Here is an 11,877-nt window from a genome sequence, read left to right on the forward strand (position 1 = left end):
TTGGTCAAATGTGAGATGGTGAAAAGCTCCAGAGTCAAGCTGTTTGTGGTGAGCAGTGCTTGAGGAGGATTTTGATTGCTTGTGGTTGCTTGTTGTTGTTGATTCTGTTAGTAAGGTGGTTGTGGCTGTTGGTAAGGAGCATATGAGGTTTGTTGGTGGAATGTGCTATTTGGTGGTGGAGGGCCACCATTGGGGTTTTGGAGCTGAGGATTTTGATAATGATGGTTGAATCAATGAAAGCATTGCCAAATTGTGTGGCCAATTCCTCCACACAGCTGACACTGGGATTTGCTTCCTGACCACTAAGATCTGCCTCCTCTGAAGTTCCTTCCTCTGCCTCGCCTTCCAGATTGTCCTCTGGCATAGTAGCCTTCATAAGATTCTTCTGCTGGAAATTCACTGCTTACCTTGCTTGATCCTGATTCTTTTTGAGCTAGATTTGCATGAACCATAGTGAGATCTGATTTTCTGAATCTCTCATTTACCTCTTCTTGTGCAAGAAGCTGTGATTCAAGCTCACTGACAATCATCGAGTTTATTCTTGAGTTTACCATGGTAATAAATGCACTAAAATTTTCATCTAATCCTCATAGCACAAAATCGAAATGTTCTTCTTTTGAAAGTGAGCACCAAGCGCAGAAAGAGAGTTAGCTACCTTGTTAATTTTTGCTATGTATTCGATTATTGTTACACCTTGTTTCTTGATCAACTTTAGTTGTGTCTTCAACATTCTTATCTTCGATTTTTGCCTGGCTGTGAAATATTCTTCCAGTGACGCCCAAATTTCGTGCACATAGTCATATTCAACAACTCTGTTCACGAAGACTTTGGTCATGGCAGAGAGCATCCACGCGCACTCATCACGTTGCTCCCATGCTTTAAATTCTTGTGAGATATTTCCTTCAATTCGATCTTGTTCTGAATTAAATTTTCTTGGAATTGCCTGTGCACTGATGTGACTCTGTAATTTGTTTGCTTTGACACATGCAAGAGCCTGACGCTTCCACGCTTTGAAATTATCTTCATCCAATTTGATTGTGGCTGGAAAGTTCGCGATTGATGCCATTGAAGCTTGCTGTGCAGCTTGAGCTGATGTTGCAGAAGAAGTGTGGTGATCCCTGGATCTGAATCGAAGCTCTGATACCATGAAAGGTACCAGAAGTTTTGAGAAGAAGAAGTTTACAGAGAGATTGAGGTTAGAGAGAGCAGAGGTATTGAAGTCAGGGATTCATTATTGAAGAAGTGAAAGAGTTAATTTTCTCAGTTTCTTACAGTGGGTTTTATACATTTGTTGGTGGAGATTGGGACTAGGTGTGTGATTACAAGTTAGTTAAGCACTAAGCTCAGGGTGTAATAGAATTGCTGAGCTTTCATAACTGATTTTGCAACTGAGGCTGAATGTGGAAGGTTGTGGAAGGTTCTGCATTGTGTACACTAACAGAGTAGACATAGTCTAAGTTTTAAACCTGTTTGGATCTAAAAGAGGAAAAATATTGGCATTACTAACTTACCTTTTTAATTTTTCAATTTTTTACTTTTTTAATATTTTTAAAATTTAACATATAGTTAAATTTTTATTTATTTAAATATTAAAAAAAATAAAAATAAATTAAAACTCTCAATCATTAAATAAAAGGGTTAAGTACGATTTTGGTCCCTAAGGTAGCGGCTAAAATTTTTTCGTCCCCGGCCTTTTTTTGCTACAAATAGTCCTGAAGGTTTAACTTAGTTTGAAAATCATCCTTCAGACAAAAATACCCTTCCCCCTTCTTCCCCAAAATCAACCAGAAAGCAGAGGCAGAAGCAGAGGCAGAAGGAGAAACAGAAGCAGAAAGAGAAATAGAAGTAGAAGTAGAAAGCAAAAGCAGAATTAACAACAACAATGATGAAATCTATTCTGAGCTGCAGATTTCTTAGTGAAAAGCAAGTAAAAGAAGAGAGAAATGTGTCTATTGCATTAGTGGAAAATTACGCCTTTACAGAGACAAAAGGTACAACTATATATAGCCAAAAAGAAAGAAAAAAGAAAAAATAAAAATTATACTAGCTACCTCTTCATATTCTATTATACAGCTATGATCTACTAATGACACACAATACCCAATAAAAGAGAGAGCACTGGGAGTATTAGTAATATTCATACATTAATAGCCTCCCTTAAGCTGGGAGTGTACAAATTATACATTCAAACTTACTACATATCTCTTCAAAAGGACCTGGTGGAAGTGCCTTTGTAAGGACATCAGCAAGTTGTTCTCTTGATAGAATTGGTATGAGATTTAAAGAACTGTTTTAAACTTTTTCTCTAACTTTATGACCATCAATCTCAATGTGTTTTGTCCTTTCATGAAACACTGGGTTAGCCGCAATATATCTAGCATATTGGTTGTCACAAAATAATGTCATAGGACCTGGTAATATTTTGAAGTCATTCAAGATGTACATCAGCCAAATTCCTTCACAAGTTGCAAGAGCCATTGCTCGATACTCTACCTCCGAAGATGATCGAGCAACTATTTGCTATTTTTTACTTTTTCAAGACACCAAAGATTTTTCAAGAAAGAAGCAATATCCGGACACTGATCTTTGGGTATCCGAACATATACCCCAATCAGAATTTGAAAAATCACGGAGGGACAAGTCACAAACAGACTCAAAAAGTATTCCTTTTCCAGGAGCTCCTTTCAAGTACTTCAACACATGTAAGGCTGCTTTGAAGTGCTCATCTGTGGAACAATCTAGAAATTGATTTAACTTGCTAACAAGAAAGCTTATGTTAGCCCTGGTATTAGTGAGGTATATCAACCTTCCAATGAGTCTTCTATATGGCTTAGCATCAATCAACAATGTTCTTGATGACTTTGAGAGATGAATTGAATAATTCATAGGTGTGTTGAATGGTGTTGAATATAATAATTCATACTCTTTTAGGAGATCAAGAGTATACTTCTTTTGATATAAATCTATTCCCTTTTTGCTCCTTGCAACTTTCATGCCCAAGAAAAATTTTAGTTCGCCTAAATCTTTGATTTTGAACAAAGTGTCGAATTTCATCTTTACGCGTTGGGTCTCTTCTATGTCATCCCTGCTAGAACCAAATCATCCACATAAACAAGAGTAGAAATGAAACCTATTGGAGAAGATTTGGTGAAAAGAGAATGATATGCCTTTGATTGTGAGTAACTTGAAGCAATCAAGACAGAGCATAACTTAGAGTTCCATTGGCGACTTGCTTGCTTAAGGCCATATAAGGATCGTTGTAACTTGCAAAACCATTTCTGGCTGTGCATTTAAACCAGGGGCAACTTCATGTAGACTTCTTCAGGTAGATCACCATGAAGAAAGGCAGTGGTCACATCTAATTGATGAATAAACTAGTTCTTACTAGCTGTAATTGCTAAGAGTACACAAAGGGTAGTCATTTTGATTACAGGACTAAAGGTATCAAAATAGTCATACCCTTGTGTTTGAGTGAAATCCTTGGCCACAAGCCTTGCTTTGTGTCTCTCTATAGTCCCATTAGAATTATACTTGGTTTTAAAAATCCATTTACATCTGATTGCATACTTCCCTTTCGATAGAATAATAAGTTTCCAGGTCTTGCTTTCCTCCAATGCTTCAAGCTCAGCTTTGATTGCTTTCTGCCAACAATCACTCAGAATAGCCTGTTCATAGATCTTTGGCTCCGGATTTGTGAAAATTGTAATGAAAAGTGCTTTGTATGATTGTGACAGGGAATTGTAACTCAAGTAATTGGAAAGAGGATATCTTTTTGTGATTGATGATTGGGTCATGCTATCAGAGACAGTGGTTTGCATACATTCATAATCACCAAGGTATCTTGGCTTGTGTCTTTTTTTAAGAGATCTTCTTAGTGAAGGAGTTAGATTAATATCAGTGGGCTAGGAATTAGATGGATTTTCATCATATGATGGTGTAGTACATGATATGGTACTGCGGGTAAACTCAAAAATATGGGTAAGGTTGGCTGTGGTTGAACATCAATTGTGTTGGAAGGAGTATTTGGCAATGTATGTTGAATGGGATGTAAATCTAAGGTATAGGAAGATAATGTGCTGCTATCAAAGACATCTATAGGATCATGATTATGTAATGTAAGTTTAGTGTCTTGATTAGAATTGGAAACATATTCAAATTGATGAGAAACTTGATTATTCTTATATGAAAAAATATTTTCATAAAAAAATTACATTTCTAGATATGAAAAATTGTTTGTTATTTATGTCCATCAAAAGATATCATTTTGTTCTTGTTTTAAAGCCAAGAAAAATGCATTTTTTTCTCTTTTATCCAATTTCTTTCTATTTGCAACTAAAGTTGAAACAAATGCAAGACATCCAAAGATTTTGAAGTGTTAAATGTTTGGCATTTTACTAAAAAAAATCTGATAAGAACTTTTATTATTAATAGATGAACTAGGCACTCTATTGAGAATATGTATAGCATGAGATGCAGCATGTCTCCAAAACTTTTTAGGAAGATGAGCCTTAACAATGAGTGCTCTAGCAATATTTAAAATATCTTGATATTTTTGTTCTACAACTCCATTTTGTTGAGGTGTCTCAACACGTAAAATCTGATGAATTATTTCCTGTTTTTCATAAAAAAAATTCATGATGAATTCAGCTCCATTATCAGTTCTGATTTTTTTTATTTTTGTTTGAAATTGGATTTTAATTAGTTGCACAAATTGTTGAATAAAAAAAGAAGTTTCACTTTTATTTTTCATAAAAAAATAGCCAAGTGAACCTGCATTTATCTTCTACTATTGTTAAAAAATATTTATGACCAGCAAAAGATGGAGTAGAAATAGGTCCCCAAATATCCATGTGCACTAAATCAAATAAATCGACAGATTTTGTTTGACTCAAATGAAAAGGCAATCTTCTTTGTTTTGCATAATGACATGGTTCACAAGGTTCATCTTTTAATGGACATACAATAAAAGGATAACTCTTTTTTATTTCTTGTAACCTATCAATTGAGACATGTCCTAATCTACAATGCCAAGTTTCATGATTTATAATGTCTGTGATAGCAGCAACACTAAATAAATTGCTGGTGCTGACCAGTTCTCTATTCTTTGCTTCTAGGTTGACATAAGTTGTATCTATATTGAAGAAAAGATTGTCATGTATCATCTTTGTCTAGCATGACCAATCATCTTCAAGAAAAGATTCTCCTGTATCTCACAATATGTATTGTTAAATAAAAATTGACAAGGTTAAAAATTAGTTGCTTCAGACACAGATATAAAATTAAAATTGAAAGATGGCACATATAACACATTTGTAAGATAAAAATCACGGGTTAAAATTATAGTTTCACTAATTGTTGCTGTGGTCTTAGTTGCATTTGGACATTTGATTAACATAGGATCTATTGTGTGATGAGAGTGAAAAAATATTAAGAGAAAAAGTAACATGTGCAATGGCATCAGTGTCAATTATCCAGTCATGTGTGTGCAAAAGAATGTGGAATACTGATAAAATATAGTGTATACCTGCTGGAGGAGCTATCACTGTGTTTATGGCTTGTGTTTGAAGAGAACTATGAGTAGGATCACCTTTATGTTGTTGGAATAGAGAAATCAATGATTGTTTTTTGTGCTTGTTTGGGTGCCATTATTTCAATAAAAAAGATCTTTTTTCAATGAAAAAATATCTTTTTTTTATTTTTTAGCGTGTTTGGCAAATTTCGAATAGTAAAAGTAAAAGCACTAGAAAAATCAGAAAAATATCTTTTTTGAAAAGCTGTAATTTATATCTTTTTTTAAAAGATCTTTTTTCCTTAAAAAAAAGATGTTTTTCAGGTAATAAATAAACAAAAAAGTACTTTTATATTGTTATATCCAAATATAATTGATAGATAAAAAGATCTTTTTGCATGAGATACCCAAACATAAAATTACTTTTACTTTTTCATAAGATCTTTTAAGAAAAGATAACTCAAAAAAAGATTTTTTTTAGAAACTCACCCAAACAAGCCCTTTATCTTCGGAAAACAAGTTGTCTAGACTTTTACTATTCTCCTCTTGAGTTGAACGCACATCAAGTACGTTGCCATCTCCACATGTTTTATCAGCAACAATCATATTGTTCACATTTGCTACTCTAAATTTCTTTTGCAAATGATGAGGAAATCCATGCTTGTGGTAGCAGGTCTCTATGGTGTGTCCAGCCTTCCCGCAATGAGAACAACTTCTCATCATTTCTCTTCCACCACTAACTCTGCCTCGGCCTCAGCCACGTTTGCCTCTGCCACCTCGATTTATGATACTAGAATTTGTATTTAAGGTCATACCAAATTCTCTGTTATTTTCATTACCAATTCCTCCAATATTGACAGCATTAACTAGCATCCTTTCTTCACTTTAATCCGAGTTGGTTAATTGTCTTTCTTGTTGCAAAAGTAAAGAATATATGAAATTCACACTGGGCAATGGCATCATCAACATAATATGTGATTTCACTGTTGTGCACTACTCATTTAACCCTCTCAAAATTCTAACAGCATGTTCTTGGTCTCTATATTCTCTGATGATCTTCAGTCCACATGAGCATGATGCTCCATAGGCACAGGATGGAATTGGTTTGAACTCATCAAGTTCTTCCCAAATTCCCTTAACTTTAGTCAAATATGCAGTGATGGATAGATCTCCCTGCTTCATCGCAAATATCTCTTCTTGACGATCAGCTATCCGAAACAAATCACCTTCATAGAATCTGTACTTGAGATTGTTCCAGAGTTCCGAGGCCACATTACACCCAAGAACACTCTGAAGAATGTCTGTGCTTAGGGAAGAATACAACCACGACAGTACAAAGGTGTTGCATCTGTCCCAGGCTTCATAGGTTGAGTCAGTTTTTTCAGGTTTCAGAATGCTTTCATCAATGAATCCTAACTTGTTCTTCGATTTGATAGATAGCCAAACTGATCTCGTCCATCGGTGATAATTTCGAGTTGTAAGAGGAGTTTGAGTTAGTGATAAACCTGGGCTTTCATTTGGATGGAGGTAGATGGGACATCTCTGGTCTTGAATCGGGTTCAATGTTGATCTCCCTACTTGCGTTTGAAGGTTGACAGGTTGATTCGTCAATCTTGTGAGATTTTGTAAATCACTCACTGAAAATGTTTGCAGTTGCAAATTTTTTGGATTATCCACTCCAACTTCTCGATCTGCCATGGATGTTGCAGAAAGAAGGGGCAAAGTTCACAATTCTTGTTTAACAATATTTGCAGCTCTTCCACGCTCACTGCACCATGATGAAATCCATTCTGAGTTGTAGATTTTTTAGTGAAAAATAAGCTAAAAAAGAGAGAAATGTGTCTATTGCATTAGTGAAAAATCACGTCTTTACCGAGACAAAAGGTACAGCTATATATAGCCAAAAAAATGGAAAAAGAAAAAACAAAAATGATACTAGCTACCTCTTCATATTCTATTATACATTTGTGATCTACTAATGTCACATAATACCCAATAAAAGAGAGAGAGTACTAGGAGTACTAGTAATATTCAGACATTAATAAACAATAGATAATGAAATCACAGCAATAACAAAAGCAGAAGCAAAAATAGAAACAGAAAGCAGAAGCAGAATCAACAACAACGAAACAACAACAACAATGGATAATGTAATCGCAGCAACAACAAAAGCAAAAACAGAAGTAGAAGTAGAAGCAGAAGGCAGAAGCAGAAAGTAGAAGCAACAACAATGAAACACCAATGGATCTGCTGGCATCCGGCGAGGAGCATCGACATCCGTCCAACCTCGCGGATCTGCTGGCGTCAACGTGACCTCACTCCAGCGGTGGCGACAAGACATGGCTCGATGGCGACCGACGACAGTGGTTCGCGATGAGGACGACGGCAGGGCGTGGCTGGACGCGGTCTTCTTCAGCGCCTCCATTCCTCTCTTCTCTTTTTCTCCGCTTCTCTTTCTCTCTCCCTCTGCTCTCTGCTCTCTCCTCTCTTGCCGTTAGTGTGAGTGAGATCTGGAACCCCTCCATTCTCTCGTTAGTGTGATTGAACGACGAGGAGCGACAGCGGTGGCGGCGAGGAGCAGCGGTGCTTCCCCTCCCCTTCCCCACCTTCTCTTCCCCATCTTCTTCCCTGGAACCCCCCCCCAACGAAGCGTGATTTCTTTCCTCTTAACTTGTTTCTTTTTTTTTCTTTTTATATTTTATTTTTTAGTTAGGGGTATTTTCGGAATAAAAATTAAAAATTTGGTAAAAATGACGATTTTAAAACTAAGTTAAACTTTTGGAACTATTTTGTAGCAAAAAAAGATTGGAGACAAAAAAAATTTCCAACACTCACCTTAAGACCATCTTCAATAGGGAACTCATCCCAGTTCCTGTTTATGGCCCACCTGTCATAAAAAGTAACTCCACATCAGCTTTTGCGTCATAAACAGTAAATAGGAACTCAAAACATCCATCTCTTCTCCATTAGGAGGAACTAACTTTAGTCCCTATTGTGGTCCCACTTAATTAATTAATTAAAATACTTGAAATTAATGTAATTAATTTTTTTCAATAATGTAATTTAAATTTATAAATTTAAAAATAATTCACTATTAAAAGATATTAATATTAAATAAATTCATATATAATAATAATACACAATATATAATTCGGGGTTACACTAATTTGTAAAATTACTTAATACAAAGAAAAACATAATTAAGCTTTATAGTTGACGACAAGCATTGTGAAATTGCCATATGTGTTCAATCAAGTCCTCTTTCAATTGTCTATGCTGCTGCCTATTTCGAAGTTGGGCATTTCTTTGGAGAAATTGATGGTATAGTGCGAAATCTTCTTCTCCCAGCTGAGGTTGTGATAAGCCATTTTTGACATCATCATACTCTAAGCCCTGAGCAAAATTTCCTGCATAAGTGTCTCTTTCATCCTCAACAATCATATTATGCAATATAATACAAGCTCTCATTATGTTGGCAAGCTTCTTCTTTTCCCAAAAACAAGCTGGACCACGTATAATTGCAAAGCGTGCTTGCAACATTCTAAATGCTCGCTCCACATCTTTTCTTTGCCCTTCTTGGTATTGTGCAAATAACTTGTGTTTCTCCCATTGTGGCTTTGAGATTGATTTGACAAATGTGGCTCATTCAGGATAAATACCATCTACTAAATAGTATCCCATAGTATAATTATTACCATTAATAGTGTAATTTACCTCCGGAGCACGGTCGTTTAGAATATCATCGAACACTGGAGAACGATCTAACACGTTGATATCGTTATTTGAACCAGAAACTCCAAAAAACGCATGCCATATCCAAAGGTCTGAAGATGCTACAACCTCAAGTACTATGGTTGCAACCCCACGATAACCACTCATGTACATACCTTTCCACGCCTTTGGACAATTTTTCCATTGCCAATGCATGCAGTCAATGCTACCCAACATGCCAGGGAAGCCACGATCCTCCGCCGTTTGTAGCAGGCGTTGTACGTCATTTGGTTTGGGTTTTCGCAAGTATTCATCCTCAAACACCGAAATGACACCTTCAACAAATTTTTCCAAGCATTCAATTGTAGTGCTCTCGCCTATGCGCACATAATCATCAACAGCATCAGCTCCTACGCCATATGCTAACATGCGTATCGCAGTGGTACATTTCTGGAGTGATGACAAGCCTCTTCTTCCAGTTGCATCAACCCTCTATTGAAAATACGGATAGACGTTTGAGAGAGAGTCTACTATCCGAAGGAACACATGTCTTCTCATTCGAAATCTCCGTCGGAAAATGTCAGCATTATACACCGGTTCATCTGCAAAGTAATCTTGAAAAAGGCGATCATGTCCTGCTTCTCGATCTCTGTTGATCCATCTACGAGTAATTGGGATAGAGCTTCTATCGATATCTTCTTCTTCTGAATCTTGGAGTAAACACTCATCGATCCAATTATCTATGATTGTGTTATCTTGCCGTCTTCTTTTGCCATACAAAGCCTCATTAAACATATCATCAAAATTCCTAGCCATATTTAGAAATGTAATTTTTAGTTCTCTTTCGAGGTGAGAAACAAGAATTGAAGTGGAGTTGCAGAGTCATGGATAGTTGATATTTATAAGTGTGTCTGCAATAAGTACCTTAACGGCTAGTTTTGCAACGGCTAATTTTGCAATGGCTAGTTTTGCAACGGCTATTTTTGCAACAGTCACTTTCATGAACAATAAGGGCACAATAATATTGACTAATTTTAAAACTTACATCAGAAATAAATAAAATAAACTACATCATAAACCAGTAATACGCAATAAAAATAAGAACATACTACATAACTCTACGAATACAAAAAACCATTAAGTAAACCACTTGGCGATTATTTTCTCACATGCAATCTCATGAAGAGCTCGTCGTTTTTCACTCATTGTAGACGTGTCAGCATTAAGTATTTGCATATCCATTTCCCTTTCCCTTTCCTTGGCCATCCTTTCCATTTCCCTTTCTTTTGCTTTTATCTCCATTTCTTTAATATACCTCTGAGTTTGTAATTCTTTTTCTTTCATTGCTGCTTGAGCTTGTAATTCTTGTTTTTTCATTGCCGCTTGAATTTGTAACTCCTTCTCTTTGATTGCCATAATCTTTGCTCTATGTTCATTCTCCTCTTTTCTTTCTTTTTCCCTATCCATTAGTTCCTTTTCTCTAACATTCTTAATATCTTCCATGAGAGATAATTTTTTGACAACTGATGATTTTCTTTCGCTAAAATCTTCAGACATCTGTGCTTTTTCCTTACCTTTTCGTTTGCTCTTCTTTGATCCTTGTGGGCAAACGGGAGAGTCCACACCGGGTTCGTCAGCCAACGGTGTTTCTGGGTTTGATGAGGATGAGTATGCTCCAGTTGCACTAACCTTGGTTCTCTTTGAGTCGCCACTCTATGTAGGTAGTTGGCTTCTCCATTTTTTCTCCAACCGAAGCATGTTCTAATGCCTCTCAAAAGTGAACTTTTGACCATAATTTGTGGAATAAAGTTTATAAGCCAACTCCTTTATATCATCAGCGTTCGAACCACTCCTTATGTTTCGACTAGCTTGATCGTAGCAACCAGCAAATTGTGCAACAGCCTTGTTGATCTTATACCATCGTTTCTTACATGCAACTACCCCCCTTGTCATGTCGGAGCAAAATTCTACACAGTAGCTATGAATTCGACTCCAAAATGTTTTTCCCTTTTGATCGGTACCAAGTACAGGGTCAGTTGAAACATTTAACCATCCACTGATCAGCATCTCATCCTCTTTCCAATGTCAGTGTTGAATACTATCTTGCCTCCGATCTTCAATATCATCATCATTAAGGTTGATAGCATCTAATCCACGAGGGTTGGCAAAATATGGATATTGCGAATTTGGACTAGATTGTATAGGAGTCTGAGAGGATGGGTTAGAAGAGCCACCAACACCAGATGAGTTATGTCTTGATGCACTGAATTGAGTTGGAAACGGCAAGAAAGTTGGAGTAACATTTCCGATAGAGGGGTTAAATATGGACGAAAATGGAAAATGGGGTGTTTGTAAATTTTGATTTTGCGGTTAGAATATAGGAAACTGATTATTATAAGGAGCTTGAAAATTGAAATTAGAAAGATTTTGTGGATTTGGATTTTGAAATGAATTTGGTAATGTGAAGTTTTGATTTGGAACTTGAGAGTTTGAGGTTTGAGATTGTTGGGTATTTGGAATTTGAGGAAAGTTTTGTAAGTAATTGAAGAAAGAGTTGAGTTGGTTTGGATCCATTTTTTCGAACAAAAAATAATAGTAGCAGAACTTTGATTTCGTAAACTTGGAAGAAGATAAAGAATAGTAGTAGATAGTGTGAA

The 11,877-nt window shown here is 36.1% G+C and overlaps 1 pseudogene; it reads right to left on the reverse strand.

Annotated features, from left to right (window-relative positions):
- On the reverse strand, nt 8,681–10,199 carry LOC107632662 (annotated as a pseudogene).

The sequence above is a fragment of the Arachis ipaensis genome, chromosome B03 (genome assembly GCF_000816755.2).
Source record: "Arachis ipaensis cultivar K30076 chromosome B03, Araip1.1, whole genome shotgun sequence".
NCBI classification, from domain to species: domain Eukaryota; kingdom Viridiplantae; phylum Streptophyta; class Magnoliopsida; order Fabales; family Fabaceae; genus Arachis; species Arachis ipaensis.